The sequence below is a fragment of the Sus scrofa genome, chromosome 8, assembly GCF_054392235.1.
Source record: "Sus scrofa isolate SSC_HxYL_T2T_F1_AM1 chromosome 8, Sscrofa_HxYL_maternal_Yorkshire_Landrace_v2.0, whole genome shotgun sequence".
In the NCBI taxonomy this organism is placed as follows: Eukaryota; Metazoa; Chordata; class Mammalia; order Artiodactyla; family Suidae; genus Sus; species Sus scrofa.
In genome coordinates, this window is record NC_139390.1 from 127,981,014 (window position 1) to 127,998,047 (window position 17,034).

At 41.4% G+C, this 17,034-nt stretch overlaps 1 long non-coding RNA gene and 1 pseudogene across 1 annotated transcript in view; both read right to left on the reverse strand.

Annotated features, from left to right (window-relative positions):
- Positions 1-17,034, reverse strand: part of LOC146401035 (uncharacterized) — a 271,100-nt gene that overhangs the window by 109,762 nt on the left and 144,304 nt on the right. The window lies entirely within an intron of this gene.
- On the reverse strand, positions 9,114-9,462 carry LOC100514117 (large ribosomal subunit protein eL34 pseudogene; annotated as a pseudogene).

Sequence of the window (17,034 nt, forward strand, 5' to 3'; positions counted from 1 at the left end):
GCAGGGATGCATCCCCAACATACTCCCGTGTTTTGATGCACTTCAGCCTTAGGAATATTTGCCAGACATGGCAGGAAGGCCGCATGTGTCTAAAACATTCCTGCCAGGGCTCTCAGCCTGGAGTGAAACCTCAAGTGGCAAGCACCGTCACCCTGAGTCCTTGCTGCTCCAGAGATTTGCCGTTCAGACGTTGAGCCCTTTCTCTGGCTCTATTCCCTTCCTCATGTCTATCCCAAAGGGATAACCTCTGATGTCTTCTTTGGGTTGTGCCAGGCAGTGAACCGAGGTGATGCGTCCCGATTGACTCTGTCCCTTGCTCGTTGATCTGGGAAAGAAGGGTGACTCGCAAGGGCAGAAGAGTTTGTGGTTCAGAGTCAAGAGCCCCCTGTTCCTGAGCCCTGGAACTATGGGGAGAGTTTGCAGCATCAGTCTGGTGAGGCTTCTGCACTTGAACATACCCTTAGGGACGGGAACATAGACACTCTCAGAGCAAGGAGCCTGCCAGGAGTGCGAGAGGGACTCAGCAAGATGCTCCACACTGAAACCTGGTGGTGGGTCTCAGAGAAGGTGATCTGAAGGAGCAGGAGAATCTCAGGGACTGAGGTAAAGAATGAAGCTGTTCAGGTGGACAAACTGCTTCCACCACCAAGGGCTCCTTTTTTCGCCTCTTGCAAGTTGGAGTTTCACAACTGGGAACAACTCCTTCTCCTGATATACGGATTATAAGTGCATGTGCTGTGTTCCCGCTGTGGTGCTTCAGGATCTGATGCATCTCTGGAGTGCTGGGATGCAGGTTCAAAACACTGTCACCATGCATTAAGGATCAGTGGGTTAAGTTGCCGCAGCCTAGGTGGAAACCCAGGCGTGGATCTGATCCCTGGCCCAGGAACTCCATATGCTGCAGGCTGCCCTGCCCGCTCCCCAAAAATGCTTATGTGCACATTTGAGAGGTATACATGGAGTATTAAAGAGTAAGACAGCTAACATTAGTGTATGTATTTGTGGAGCTTGCTTGTTGAATGAGATGAATTCAGTAGGATATGGTCAAGAAGCGGCTCTATTTTTCCCGCTGCCACTGCCTAGAAACCCACGTGGTCAGAACTCTGTTCAAAGTGTCTTAAATGTGTGTAGGGTCTTGTTGCATTACCGGATTCTCTTATCATTTATAATAGCTTTTTGGTAGTTTCTATTGTGTTTTCCAAATATTCATCATATCAAATGGAAATAGTGGCGGTTAAAGTTTTTCCTCTTTTATCTTTTATGCTTATAATTTCGTTTTCTTTTCTCAGTGTGTTTATTCCAGAATGGTATTAAATAAGAACAGTGATAGTGAGTATCCTTGTCTTGTGGTTTTTAAAAGCATAGCTGAGTCTGCAGTAAAACACATACTCTTGTATAATGCAGTTGTGAACTTACATTGCTCATATCTAGTCATTTCGCTTCTAAGAATTTAGTCTAGAGACATACTCGAGATTCAGACTATTTATTATTTATCAGGTTCTTTAAAGTGGTAGTGTTTGTCATGATGAAAAATTGGAAGAAATCTGAATGTTCAACACCGAATTATGGTATATCCATATGATGAAATACAGCTCAATTATTTATCTATGTGTACACAACCAGTTACCCCCAAACTTTGTGGCTTAAAACAATAAATATTTATTATCTCGGAGTTCCCATCGTGGCGCAGTGGTTAATGAATCCGACTAGGAACCATGAGGTTGCGGGTTCGGTCCCTGCCCTTGCTCAGTGGGTTAACGATCTGGCGTTGCCGTGAGCTGTGGTGTAGGTTGCAGACACGGATTGGATCCCGTGTTGCTGTGGCTCTGGCGTAGGCCAGTGGCTACAGCTCCAATTAGACCCCTAGCCTGGGAACCTCCATATGCCGTGGGAGCGGCCCAAAGAAATAGCAAAAAGACCAAAAAAAAAAAAAAAATTTATTATCTCATACAATCTCTCTGGGCAAAGACCCCAGGAACATCTCAGCTGGATGGTTCTGCCCCAGGATATATCATGAGGTTTCAGTCAATTTGTTGGCCAGGGCTGTGGTCATCTGAATGCTTGCCTGGGGCCGGAGGTTCTGCCTCCAAGTTGGCTCACATGTGTGCTTGCTGAGTTAGTGCTGGTTGTTGGCTGAGGTCTCCGTTCCTCCCCGTGTGGACCTCTCCATGGCACTGGGGATGGCCTCTCCCGAGATGGTCGCTGGCTTCTCCAGTGAGCGATCAGGAGAAAACAAAGTAGCAGCTGCAGTGTCTTTTATAAAGTCACGTTCTGCTATTTTCTAATATCCTATTAAAACCGAAACACCTCCGACTCAAACCCAGCCTAAACCGAGACTGGGACTTGAACCCATGGTTTTTTAAATTAGAATTGCTCACCTGGTATCTGGACTCACTGAGGCTCAGGTTCTTTGTTGCCTCAGTGCAGAAGTTCAGTGAGAAGCAAAGTGATAGGCAAGAAATAGATATATTAAGATAGGACACTTGTGAGGGATACAAGTGGGCAGGCGAGAGGGCTCTGCTCTAAGCATTAGGTGGGCTATATTTGTATAACCCAAGGAAAGGGGGGAGGGGGAAAAGGCCTCCTTCTTCCTCGTTCTTTGAGTAGATGTCAGGCTTCCATCATTAGCTCCTCCTTCGTATCCGGTAAGAGAGTATTTGACCCTATGAGGTCAAACTAGGACTGTCATGTGGCTTATTCAGATCAGCATAAGGGTGGTAACGGACGCTGGCATATGTTGAGTCATCTCAGGTTTCTGCATCACGAGGGCCTCCTGCTTTGGAATGTCATCTTTCCCTTCCACTCCTGTCCTTGGTCCTAAGGATCATTATCTTGCTGAACTTGAATGCAGGCCTCGTCTTCTCTTTCCCTTAATGACCTGAGGCCTACCTCGTGCTTTTACTTATGGGTTTAGAGTTGAGCAAGGTGGCTTCATTCCACGACATTCTGATGGCTTTCTTAACTTACAGTGGTCGCCCAAATTTCCCTAGGTTGCCCTCTCTGTCCAGGGTGTGGGACTTCTACAACTGGGACTTCTGCAACTACCTGTGTAACTATCCTACTGTATCCCTATCCCTATGTGTTGCACAGATCTGTCCTATTGATTACGATAGGGACTTCAATTGGGACAGGAAAACCAGGAATTATTGGGGATCATTGAGGAAGCTGGTTACTATAGTCCAATGATTATATCCCTCCCATATGCAAAGTACAACCCCCCTTTCCCAGGGCTCTCAAAAGTTTCACTTTGCCTGGAAGCTATTGTACAATTTTAGCATTTTCTGCCATCTGGCAAACTTCAGAAGCAGAAAGCCTTGACTCCTTTTTATTTAATAGTTCTTCCTTCAGCTTATCTCTCCTCCTCTCACATTTTGCCATAAGAAGAGACCAAGCACCACTTTCAGTATTCTGCCTGGAAATCTCCTTTGTTAGACCATTTTGTTCATTAGATACATTTTCTTTTTTCGTCCCATGTTTTTGCATGTGATAGTGTTGCTAAATTTTCTGCCATATCTAACGAGAATCTCTTGTCTTCTAGTTCTCAAAAATATTTTCCAAATTTTCCCCTAAGTCCTTTCTGATCGCATCTCTGAAGGTCACCAGGCTTCTGCTAAGTTTCTTCAATGCACCTTATGCTTTTGCTTTTCTATCTTACCTGTCAGAAAGGCATCCCCACCCCATTTTAGGATTTTTCTTATGGTAATGCCCCACTTCGGGTACTGAAATCGTTATTATTTATGTGTTTAATAAGTTATTCCAAACTTTAGATATACAAAACAGTAAATATTCATTAACTCACACAATTTCTGAGGGTCAGGGACCCAGGAGCAGGCTAGCTTGGCGGTTCTGTGTCAGACTCTCTCACGGTCAAGGTGTGGGGCAGGGCGGCAGTCATCTGAGAACTTGACTGAATGGGAGGATCTAAGTCCATGGTGCCAACCTCAAATACCTGACAAATACCTGATTATTGGTAGGAGACCTCTATTCTCTACCACGTGGGTCTCTCTACGGAGATCTTGGGGTCCTCATATGTCAACTGGCTTCTCCTGTACTGAGTAACCCAAAAAAGTGAAACTTGCCACACCTTTTATGACATGGTCTTGAAAGTCAAGCAATTACTTCTGAAGTACCATATCTGGTGACACAATTCACCTCTACTCAATGTGGAGTGACACTGCACTGGGTCGTGAATACCAGGAGGCCATAATCACTGGGTGTCACCTTGGAGGCTGGCTACCACAATGACAGATAAATAATCATGGCAGATATCTGAAAGTGTTTGAAAGATCTTTAACAATAGGTTACATGAAAGAAATTCATTCAATCTAAAAGTTATTAAAAACAACCTTTTTGTTATTGTCTGGATGTACCCTTCATGCAGAAAAGATAGACTGGAGGGAAAACAAAAGTGTTAGGATTGCTTTATTTTATTTTATTATTTTATTTTATTTTATTTTATTTTATTTTATTTTATTTTATTTTATTATTTTATTTTATTTTGCTTTTTAGGGCTGCACCCGTGGCATATGGAGGTTCCCAGGCTACGGGTCTAATGGGAGCTACAGCTACTGGCCTATGCCACAGCCACAGTAACACCAGATCCCAATCCTCATCTGTGACCTACACCACAGCTCATGGCAATGCCGCATCCTTAACCCACTGAGTGAGGTCAGGGATGGAACTTGCAACCTCATGGTTCCTAGTCGGATTCGTTTCTGCTCTGCCATGACGGGAACTCCAGCATTGTTTATTTGTAGGTGGGTGGCATGCAAATTTTAAAGTTTTCTTACTTTTTTGTGTGTCTTGGAAACACAACCCTCCAGTGAACATAAATAATTTTATAACTAACGAACTTACGAATTTTGAGGGCACAGTGAGAATAACGATTTAAATTTTTTGTTTATTTTCTTTTGGCCACACCCACGACATGCAGAAGTTCCCAGGCCGGGGATCAAACCCACACCACCATGGTGATAAGGCCAAATCCTTAACCACTAGGCCACTAGGGGACTCCTATTTTCTTTAAGACACAAACAATAACATCTCCTCTTAGTTTAAAAATTAAAATTTCTACACTCTTTAAAAATACTAATAATAATTCTAAATGGCAGGGGCTGTTAACTCCCAATCTGGCAGTTGATGACTTACCTCATTAAGAGAAAAATCATGCTGCCACATTTGAAGTTAATATTTGTACCAGCACAGATGGACTCTGTCTGTGTGTATACATGAGTATGTGCAATAGGAAAGGGGGCCAAAAGACTGCTTTAAAGATCATTCCTGAGAGTCATTGCCTGGTAAAATATTCTTTGGGCTATTTAAATTCAATATTAATCAACAAGTATACACTTTTGTAGTTTCTCTTTCATTTGAGTAACTTGCCTCCACAATTTCTCCTAAAAAGGTGAAATTTAAAGGTGAAATATAAGACTTTCTCATAAGACTGTTTGAGACAGAAAGACAAAGCAAAGTTTAATCAAGCTGGATGCAAACATCCAAAAACATGCCAGGCTTGACTGAGAACCTTTGAAGCTCTTTCTGCAAATTAATGCAGAACTTTCTTTCTTTCTTTCTTATGTGAGGATAGTCCAGTCCACATTCATGAAGCAGGGCTCAGGATGCTAGAAAGCTTTCCTAATTCCCTCTGGAGTCAGATCAGAGCCCCTGTGGTTGTGCAGTTTCATTGTACAGAGGTGCCCACTGAGGGCTGGTAGGACTGAAATTCCAGCTCACAAATACTGTCCAACGAAGAGGGAAAACATGGTTTTCCTGATCTTATTTCCCAAAATGTCTCCCAATGGGCTAAGAGCGCATTCCAGAACTCTTTTGTGCTATGGCTCCTAGGAAAACAGGCATTTCATCTGTGTTGGTATCTTCAAGTCACTGCTTTGTAATTATTGCCAAAGTATGTCACTGTGGTGTATTTTGCTTTCTCAATTCCTTGTATGCTCCTTGATGTCAAAGACCATGTCTCTTATTTCTGTTGTTCCTCTGGTTGGCTACTATTGCAAACATTAGGCATGATAAGAAGGCATTTAATTAAAGTAAAAGTTAGGCACCAGAAATGAAAGCCTGAAATGCTTATATCCTTGCACTTTGTGTTATTGTCATATATTTTCTATCTACAAAAATTATGTGGCAAAAATAATTTTTTAAAGAGTCATTTATCTTTTAGTGTGTTTAATAAAATGAAAAATGATAGCCTTTTAATATACAACATATCTACCTTTCTGATGCTTTACTTCCTCCAGATCTGAATTTTCATCTGATTACATTTATGTTCAGCCTGAAGAATTCTGTCTAGCATTTCTTGCAGAGGTTTGCTGGTGATGACTTCTCTTAGTTTTCATGTACTTGACAATGTGTATTTCACTTTCGTTTTTCTTTTTAAGATTATGGGACCATTCTTCTTCTTCTTCTTCTTTTTTTTTTAGCATTTTAAAAAATTTCCCCAATAGATTATTATTTTTCTTTCTACTGTAAGTCATGGTGACCCAGTTACACATACATGTATACCTTCTTTTTCTCACATTATCATGCTCCATCATAAGGGACTAGACATAGTTCCCAGTGCTACACAGCAGGATCTCATTGCTAATCAATTTCAAAGGCAATAGTCTGCATCTATTAACCCAAAGCTCCCAATCCATCCCACTCCCTCCCCCTTGGCAACCACAAGTCTATTCTCCATGTCCATGATTTTCTTTTCTGTGGAAAGGTTCACTTGTGCTGTATATTAGATTCCAGATATAAGTGCTATCATATGGTATTTGTCTTTGTCTTTCTGACTCATTTCACTCAGGATGAGAGTCTCTAGTTCCATCCATGTTGCTGCAAATGGCATTATTTTGTTCTTTTTTAATGGCTGAGTAGTATTCCATTGTGTATATATACCATATCTTCCTAATCCAATTATCTGTCAATGGACATTTGGGTTGTTTCCATGTTTTGGCTATTGTGAATAGTGCTTCCATGAACATGCGGGTGCATGTGTCTTTTTTAAGGAAAGTTTTGTACAGATACATGCCAAGAGTGGGTTTGCTGGTCACATGGTAGTTCTGTGTATAGTTTTCTAAGGTACCTCCATACTGATCTCCATAGTGGTTGTACCAGCTTCCCACCAACAGTGCAGGAGGGTTCCCTTTTCTCCACATCCCCTCCAGCATTTGTTATGTGTAGACTTATTAATAATGGCCATTCTGGCTGGTGTGAGGTGGTATCTCATGCTAGTTTTGATTTGCATTTCTCTAATAATCAGTGATGTTGAGCATTTTTTCATGGGCTTCTTGGCCATTTGTGTAATTTCCTTGGAGAGATGTCTATTCAGGTCTTTTGCCCATTTTTCAATTGGGTTGTTGGCTTATTTGCTGTTGAGTTGTGTAAGTTGTCTGTATATTTTAGAGATTAAGCCCTTGTCCATTGCATCATTTGAAACTATTTTCTCCCATTCTGCAAATTGTCTTTTTGGGTTTTTTTATGGTTTCCTTTGCTGTGCAAAAGCTTTTCAGTTTGATTAGTTCCCATTGGTTTATTTTTGCTTTTATTTCTGTTGCTTTGGGAGACTGACCTGAGAAAAACATTTGTAGGTCGATGTCAGAGAATGTTTTGCCTCTGTTCTCTTCTAGGAGTTTAATGGTGTCTTGTCTTATATTTAAGTCTTTCAGCCATTTTGAGTTTATTTTTGTGCATGGTGTTAGGGTGTGTTCTAGTTTCATTGCTTTGCATGCAGCTGTCCAAGTTTCCCAGCAATGCTTGCTGAAAAGACTGTCCTTTTCCCATTTTATGTTCTTGCCTCCTTTGTTGAAGATTAATTGACCATAGGTGTCTGGGTTTATTTCTGGGTTCGCTGTTCTGTTCCATTGGTCTGTATGTCTGTTGTGGTACCACCTTAATTTTTGGAGGGTATTTTAGCTGTATATATTATTTCAAGATTGACTTTCCCACCACCTTTTGGCACTGTAAAGATATCTTTTTCTGGTTGAATTTCTTTTTTTTTTAATATTTGGAATACCTTCCCACTTCTTTTTTTGATGTACTTCACACATCAAAATAAGTTTTTTTTGAGGTATAACTGACAGATAATACTGTATTAGTTTCAGGTATACAACAGACTGTGATGTGTGTACATGCTGTGAAATGATCACCGCAGTCCGTTTATCTAACATTCGTCACCACCTTTAGTTACTCATATTTTCTCTTGGGAGGAGAACTTTTAAGATCTACTGTCTTAACAACTTTCAAATATAAAATACAGTGTTGCTAACGATCATCCTCGTGTTGTATGTTATCATCCCCAGAACTAATTTATCTTATAATTGGAAATTTATACGTTTTGAGCACCTTCATCCATTTTGCTTACCCCCACCCCTTAAACATATTTTAATTGAGGCATAGTTGATGTACAATATCCTGTTTCAGGTGTACACCATAGTGATGTACAATTTTTATTTTTATCTTTATTTTTTTTTTTTGTCTTTTGTCTTTTTAGGGCCATACCTGCAGCATATGGAGGTTCCCAGGCTAGGGGTCTAATGGGAGGCAACGCCAGAGCTGAGCTGTGTCTGCAACCTACACCAACAGCTCACGACAACACCAGATCCTTAATCCACTGAGCGAGGCCAGGGATCAAACCCACAACCACATGGTTCCTAGTCAGATTCGTTTCTGCTGCGCCACAACAGGAACTCCTGATTTACAATTTTTAAAGATTATACTCTATTTATAGTTATTATTAAATATTGACTATATGCCCTGTGCTGTACAATATATCCTTGTAGCTTATATATTTTATTTTTAAAGCCTTTTTGATTTTTTTGTTACTCAAAAAATCTTCATTTTTTAAAATTTAGCTTTCTTTTTTCTTTTCTTTTCTTTTTTTTTTTAGGGCTGCACTCATGGCACATGGAGATTTCCAGGCTAGGGGTGGAATTGGAGCTGTACCCGCCGGCCTACGCCACAACCACGGCAATGCCAGATCCGAGCCACGTCTGCAACCTACACCACAGCTTATGGCAATGCTGGATCCATAATCCACTAAGCAAGGCCAGGGATCGAACCTGCGTCCTCATGGATGCTAGTCAGATTTGTTTCCGCTGAGTCCTGTCAGGAGTTCCTTATTTAGCTTTCTGACTCTGTGCTTGTTCTTTCAACACTTTTACAATGATTTTCTTCTCAATATAGAAAGTGCTCTTGATCCTGTCACACACACATTTAGCACACATGAAACCATCATAGGCCCGGCTGATGTGTTTTTTTTTTAGACAATCTCATAAGAACTTTAGGTCCCATAGCATGAACTCCTTGAAGTCGGCCTGGGCACATGCCACATGCAGATTTTGGTACTCTCCCAAACTTCTTGGTATAAAGTTAAACAGTTCTATTACCAGGGGTTCAGGACATCCTCGTTTTGTTAGAGGCTGTGTTGTAGGATAGCCTATGATGGTATGTCAATCACTGAACCATTGTGAATGCCTTTGGATACTGTCCCAGGGAGAGCTATTTTATAAATAGTAGTTTATATCTCTTAATCTCCTATCCCCCCATCCTTCCCTCTCCCTGTTGGTCACCACAAGTTTGTTCTCTATATCTGTGAATCTATTTCTTTTTTGTTATATTCACCAGTTTGTTATATTTTTTAGATTCCACATATAAGGAATAACATACAGTATTTATCTTTTTCTGTCTGACTTTACTAAGCATAATAACCTCCAAGTGCTCCATGTTGTTGCAAATGGCAATATGTCATTGTTTATGGTTAAGTAGTATTCCATTATGGATACGTGTGTGTGTTTATCTGTAGGTTGGTACTTTTTACAAAATGTGGGAAATGTTTGGCCATTATTTCTTCCACTATCTTCTACTGTATTCTTTCTCCTCTTCATTTGAGGCTCTAATCACATGTATGTTGAATCATTTGATGTTGTCTGATAAGTCAATGTGTTGCTCTCTATTCTTCAAAATTTTTCTTCCTCTCTGTTGTCAGTTGGGATAGTTTCTGTGGATTTGTCTTCAAGGTCATTTGATTTTTACTTCTGCAGCATTTTATCTTCTGTTAACACACATCATTTGAATTTTAATTTCAGATGTTTTTATTTTTAAGTTCTAGAATTTCCATTTATTGCCTTTTTGGTAGTTGCATTTCTCTACTGAGACTGTCTGTTTACTTAATATGTGTATCTCTTCACTTATTCTTAAATATATTCATAATAGTTTTAAAGTACTCTTCTGAGAAGTCCAACCTCTGGGTCTTCTTGAGATATCTTTCTCTTGATTATGGATCGTATTTTCTTGCTTTTTTGCATGTCTAATTTTTTATGTTGTATTGTGAACATTGTGAATATTATTTTGTTGGGAGTTTAAATTATGATTTCTTGTTGAAGGGATATGAGTTTTGTTCTGATAGGTAGATGATTTAGGTAGGTAGAAAGATTCTCTAAATCCTTTCAGTGTTGATTTTAGGCTGGGTTGGTTCCTTTCTATTTTGATGTTTTTCTTGTTCCTAAGGTGTGGTCCTTATTTTAGTGCATGATCATTATTCCTAAAGTGTTGCCTTTCTGGACTCTCACTGGAATACCCAAGATGCTAGTATGGGCCTCTCCATTCTGGCTGAAACAGAACTACAGGGTCTTCCAAGACTGTATGTATAACCCTCAGTAATCCTATTTAGCTCTTAAGCCCACTCTTTGTTGGGCCTCAAGGAGTCTCATGCTCCCATGTACAATTAAGAACCTAAGGTGAATGCCCATGCAGAGTTCCACATCTCCACTTCTGTGCAGCTCCCTCCTCTCTGGCACCTTGCCTGGCAAAGTCCAGCCACAGTGGCAGCCTGCACTCGCATCTCTGCCTCCTCGGCTTGGCCAGGCCACATCTCTTCTCTAGATCTTCATCCTCTTGCACATTGGTTGGTGTGGAAAGTACCCGTAGGCAGAAGGCAGGAGTGAACATGGTGCTCACTTCTAACGTGCCCCCTTACCTCACAGATTTCAGTTCTTTGATGCTTCTTTCCTCCTGCCTGGAAAGAGTTGCCTCATATATATTGTCCAGGTTTGTGGTTATTTACAATGGGAAGGTAAGTTTAGCACCAGTTATTCCATTACTCTCAAAGCAGAGGTCATCGAAGTCTAGAATAAAAACCATGTGAACACTGTCATATCATTTATTCAATGACTTGATGAAGGTCCAGCAATTCATTATTAAAACCATGGTTCTCTGGGAGGAAAAAGAAATGGTGTGACAGGAACAGATAATCCCTTTAGGTGTGAGAAGATTATTTCTATAAATTTTGAGCAAAGTAGAGGAAGGGTAACTCTCTAGTCATCCCTATCAGGATGCATTTTCTCTTAAAAGAAAACCTATTCAGAAAGAAAGAAATATACATACAAAGAAAGAAATACCTCTTGGTATTCTTGTATTTCCTATGTTTTAAATAATCTCCTATAGACTGATTCTACTCGAGAGGTAGAATACGTGGTGGAATGAGCGCTAGACTTTACGCCAGAAGAGCTCAGTTCAAGTCATTTTTTAGCACTTTTTGTTACTGTGACCTTTAGCTATTCTCTGAGACTTTGTTTTAATTTGTCAAATGGGGAAAACATCTTCCCTGCTTATGACACAGAATGTTTGTGATACCGAAAGATGTGTGAAATATCATTTTGAAGATTTGTATTTCAGATTCAATAAACTTAATTAAAGAACTGAGTTTGTAATAGTACCGCAGATTTGTTGCAGGAATAAAATGAATTGTAAAAGAAGCAAACAAGGGTATGTAGGAATTATTGTTATTTGTATCAGTTAACTTGCTATGTGAAAAATCACCCTGCACACTCATTGTGTCTTGAAACAACTGCTGTTTCTCACAAGTCTATAGGTTTTCTAGCAGCTCTTCTGATCAGGGCTGGGCTCATCTGAGCTCACTCAAGGGTGGGGATTGTCTGCCTGTCATCTAATCTATGGTGGCCTCAGCTGTCGTGATAGGCCATGGTTGTATTTACCACATGAGTTTCACTCACCAGTAGACTAGTTCTCAAGATGATGATAGAGAACAAGAAAGGAGTAGAAACATGGGAGGATATTGTGAAGCCCTTACTTGCACAAACATTGCCCAGACCCTACTGACCAAAGCAAGTTACAATGCAGAAAGTGTGTGCAGGGCACTAGCAAACAGCGTGGATATAAGAAGGCATGAAAGATTGGTTCATTAATGCAATCAATATACAATATTACCCTTGATTATTGCCGTTATTTTCATTTAATAGTGCAAATAACTCATCATTAAGTTACACTAATGATCTTCCACATCCACTTTTAGGGCATGTCAGTCATCTTAGAGCAAAATAATCTAGGAATGGCAGCAAGCAGACTGTCTATTCTATTTCTTTCTTTTTTGGCTGCTGGTGGCATATGGAGTTCCCAGGCCAGGGATCAGATCTGAGCTGCGGTTGTAACTTACACTGCAGCTGTGGCAAAGTCAGATCCTTAACCCACTGTACTGGGCCAGGGATCAAACCTGTGTCCTGGTGCTACAGAGATGCCGCCTATCCTGTTGCACCACAGCGGGAACTCCTCTATTTCTTTCTTAAAAGAATTGAATCTCTTGGACTTTCTGTTGTTGTTCATCAGTAATGAACGCAACTAGTAATCATGAGGACTCAGGTTCAACCCCTGGCCTCACTCAGTGGGTTAAGGATCCAGTGTTGCGGTGAGCTGTGGTATAGGTTGCAGGTAGGGCTCGGATCCTGTGTTGCTGTGGCTGTGGCACAGGCCGACAGCGACAGCAACAGCTCCGATTGGATCCCTAGACTGGGAACCTCCATATGCTGCAGATACAGCCCTAAAAAGACAAAAAAGCAAAAAACAAAAAAGAACGGGCTCTCGTAATAAGTGACGCACATAGTGATTGAGAGCAATTGAGCAAATTGTGCAGGAAGTATGTTTTGCTTTTGCTCCACCATCTTCCATTTTCACCTAACTCTCATTAGCAAGGGACACCTGCAGATAAGAATTTAGTATTATAGGGAAGTTTTTGAATAATATTTTCCCTCATTGTCTGTCTATACCATTCCCTGAATCACTGAGCTCTATAATTTTTTTTGTAGGTAATAAGGACATTTAAAAAATTTCAAGGGCAAGAGCATGGTAGGAGAATTACAAAAAATGGTACTAAAATACAGGGAGTGTGTAGAGATTGAAGGGAGATAAAAATGTTAAGGGTTTGGTAGCCAATTAGAACAGGTTCATGAACACATATAGAATATGCAAAAAAATTAGTGTTCAAAAATTTCAGTTTGGGTTTTTTTGGTTTTATTTTCCCCGTTGCCACGTTTTAGATCGAATGTTCTGGCAGGATAGGAAGGGACAGTATCTTTTTCTTTCAGCTGCTGGTTGTCTTTCCATTTTCATGCTGCCAAAGCAGAGTTCAGCACAACAGAAGCAGATGGAAGGAAAGTTTTGGGAGAGATGGGATTTTAAAACCCCCTATCTGTTAGCAAGCAGCCTTGTTTCCTCATTCCCATGGAAACAAGAATTTGTTGGGAATCTGTAGACAACAGAAATCCATGGCTCCTCTGCTGTTGGGGCTCCCTGTCTCTGTGTGAGAAAATGGATTTCGGATCTTGCTTCCGTTTGATAAAGGAGACAAACCCAGCTACTTCTTTTCCATGCCTTTCTGCCCACCATTCCTTTACTGATTCTGATAGTATATTATGCCATGTTGATTATTTTTTTTGGTCACAGTTCTCCTTAGAGTCAGAGAGCATTATTTTTTTTTTGTCTTTTCCAGGGCCGCTCCCACGGCACATGGAGGTTCCCATGCTAGGGGTCCAATTGGAGCTGTAGCCGCCGGCCTACACCGCAGCCACAGCCACATGGGATCTGAGCCAAGTCTGTGACCTATACCACAACTCACAGCAAAGCCGGATCCTTAACCCACTGAGTGAAGCCAGGGATCGAACCTGCAACCTCATGGTTCCTAGTCGGATGTGATAACCACTGAGTCACAACGGGAACTCCCGAGTCAGAGAGCATTATAACTGGAAGGCTCAGAGATAGATAGCATCTAGCCCAAGCCTAGCACATGAGGAAAAGGAAGCCTGGAGAAATGATGCCAAGATAAAGATAAATTAGAGCTCAGATTTGCAGCTCCCCAACCAGAATGTTTCATATCCATGTTGCTTTCTCCTTGTAGTATGTCTGCTTCACTAAATGAATGGTGTCTTCTGAGTTTCTCGTGTGTAACCAGTTGTTCGGGGCACTGACACCACTCACCTCCCGGCACAGTCATCCTAGCCCCTGTTTACTTGAAGCTGCAAACAATTTTTTTTACGTAAATTGTAAACTCCAAAGACTACCTACCACGCCATAGGTAAACTGAGATGGGTTTGACTCCCATTTGGGCCCTAAGTCAGACATTAGCAATCGTATTCCGTAATAGTACATAGTATTTCCTGTTTGGAAATCTCCTTACAGGCGGACCTCATTTTATCATGCTTTGTTTTGATTATATTTCACACACACTGGGTTTTTTACAAATTGAAGGTTAATGGCAACCCCACGTCGAGTAAGTCTCTCAGCACCATTTTTCCAACAGCACTTGGAAACTTCAGGACTGTCACATTTTGATAATTCTGACAGTATTCAAATTCTCATTATTATTTTATTTGTTAGGGTGATCTGTGATTAGGGATCTTTATGTTCTACTACAACTCACTGAAGTCTCAGACGATCAGCATTTAAAAATTTTTTTTTTTTTTTTTGTCTTTTTGCCTTTTCAAGTGCCACTTCCCGCGGCATATGGAGGTTCCCAGGCTAGGGGTCTAATCGAGGCTGTAGCTGACAGCCTACGCCAGAGCCACAGCAATACCAGATCTGAGCCATGTCTGCGACCTACATCACAGCTCATGGCAACACCGGATCCTTAACCACTGAGCAAGGCCAGGGATCGAACCCGCAACCTCATGGTTCCTAGTCGGATTCGTTAACCTCTGCGCCACGACAGGAACTCCTAAAAATACTTTTTTAATTTTTAGTTTTTGTTAATTTTTTCCCTTTATATTTCTGCAACTGTGGCATACGGAAGTTCCCAGACTCGGGGCTGAATCAGAGCTGTAGCTGAGGACTGCTCAATAGCCACGGCAACACCGGATCCGAGCTGCATCTGTGACCTGTGCCAAAGCTTGTGGCAGTGCTGGATCCTTAACCCACTGAGTGAGGCCGAGGATTGAACCTGCATCCTCACAAAGACCACATCAGGTCCTTAACCCGCAAAGCCACAATGGTACGGTGAAGAAGCTAGAGCTGTAGATGATGCTCCATAGCATGGACACTGCATTAGGTCTGTTCACTCCGTCTAAATGATTTAACTCCAATCAGTGCTCCAACTTCACCTCGTATATTTTTGATCATTTCCTCAAGCCAAAGGACTAGTTCATCTAGCCTTAATATGGGCTTGGCCCGAGAATACCCTCTGCTAGAGGAACAGGGACCAAATAGCACTCTTCCCCGCAGAGTGCAGAGCGGTCTTTCCCCAGAGTTTTATTCTTTATCTCTCCCTCCCTCCTCCCTCTTTTTATCATTCATCTCTCTGTCTCTCCATCCATCCATCCATTCATGTGTATATACAGACACATGCATGCTTGTGTATGAATACAGAGTTCTTTTTTTCTGAACTAGTTGAAGGTAAATTACATTTGGCCTTTTACCTTTAAATACTTCAGTGTGTATTTCCTAAGAATAGAACGTTTTCTCTTCCATAACCACAGCACAGTCATCAGCTTCATAAATTTACATTGATATCATATTTTCATCTAACCTGGCCACCATGTCCCCGATTTTGTCAGTGGATCTAATAGTGCTCTTTGCAGGAGTTCCCGTCGTGGCTCAGTAGTTAACGAATCCAACTAGGAACCATGAGGTTGCGGGTTCAATCCCTGGCCTTGCTCAGTGGGTTAAGGATCCGGCGTTGCCGTGAGCTGTGGTGTAGGTCGCAGACGCGGCTCGGATCCCGCATTGCTGTGGCTCTGGTGTAGGCCGGTGGCTACAGCTCTGATTCGACCCTCACCCTGGGAACCTCCATTTGCCATGGGAGTGGCCCAAGAAATGGCAAAAAGACAATAATAATAATAATAATAATAATAATAATAATAATGTTCTTTTCAGCACTTCATTCTCCTCCAGCACAGGATTTGGTGCAGGGCTGGGTACCGAGTTTAGTTTTCATTTTCTTTTATTCTCTTTTAGTTGGAAACACTTGCACGGCTTTTCATTGTCTTCTATGGCGGTGACATTTTGAAAAATATAGTCCCTCCTCCCCCACCCATACCGTGCTTTTTAAAAACTAGACCAGTCCCCATTTCGCATTCGTCTACTGTTTCTTGGTGGTCCTATTAGAATTAAGCATTTTCAGCCATAATGCCACCAGGGGCGTGGTGTCCTTTGCAGGGTGGTGCATCGGGGGACACACTCTCCTCCCGGGTGAAGGTAATTCTCTCTGCTAAATAATTACTAGGTTTTACTTTCTCCCATGAACTAATAAGCCATCCAGGAGGAGAAACTTTAAGACATGTACGTATCCTGCTCGTCATCAACATCTCTCCCTGGATTCAGCATCCACTGGAGTCTTTTGCTGACCTACTCTTTATTCTGTGGTTGCAGAATGATGACTTTCTCCAGCACTCCCTGCACACGGGCCCATTGGTTCTCAGTGTTCTACTGTGAGCAGAATAACCTCTTCTATTTATGCCTCTGTCCTTTACAATCAGCGATGTGGATTGATTTTTCAATCCCATTTCAATAGTTTGTCACTGTACTTGATATCTTGGTGCTCCATGTGGACCTGACTTGGTCCATGGGAAGGCTTTGAGCCTTGTCTCCCAAGTCCTTGTAATGTGCTCCATTATTTTTGCATGAACTTCTTTCTTTCTGGCTTAACAACATGTTCCAGACTAATCTTGTACCCGCCCTGCCCTAGCCTTCAAATCAGGCATTTTTCTGAGTAATCCCGGGCAGTTTTTGTGGGAAACATGAGAGATCACTCTATGG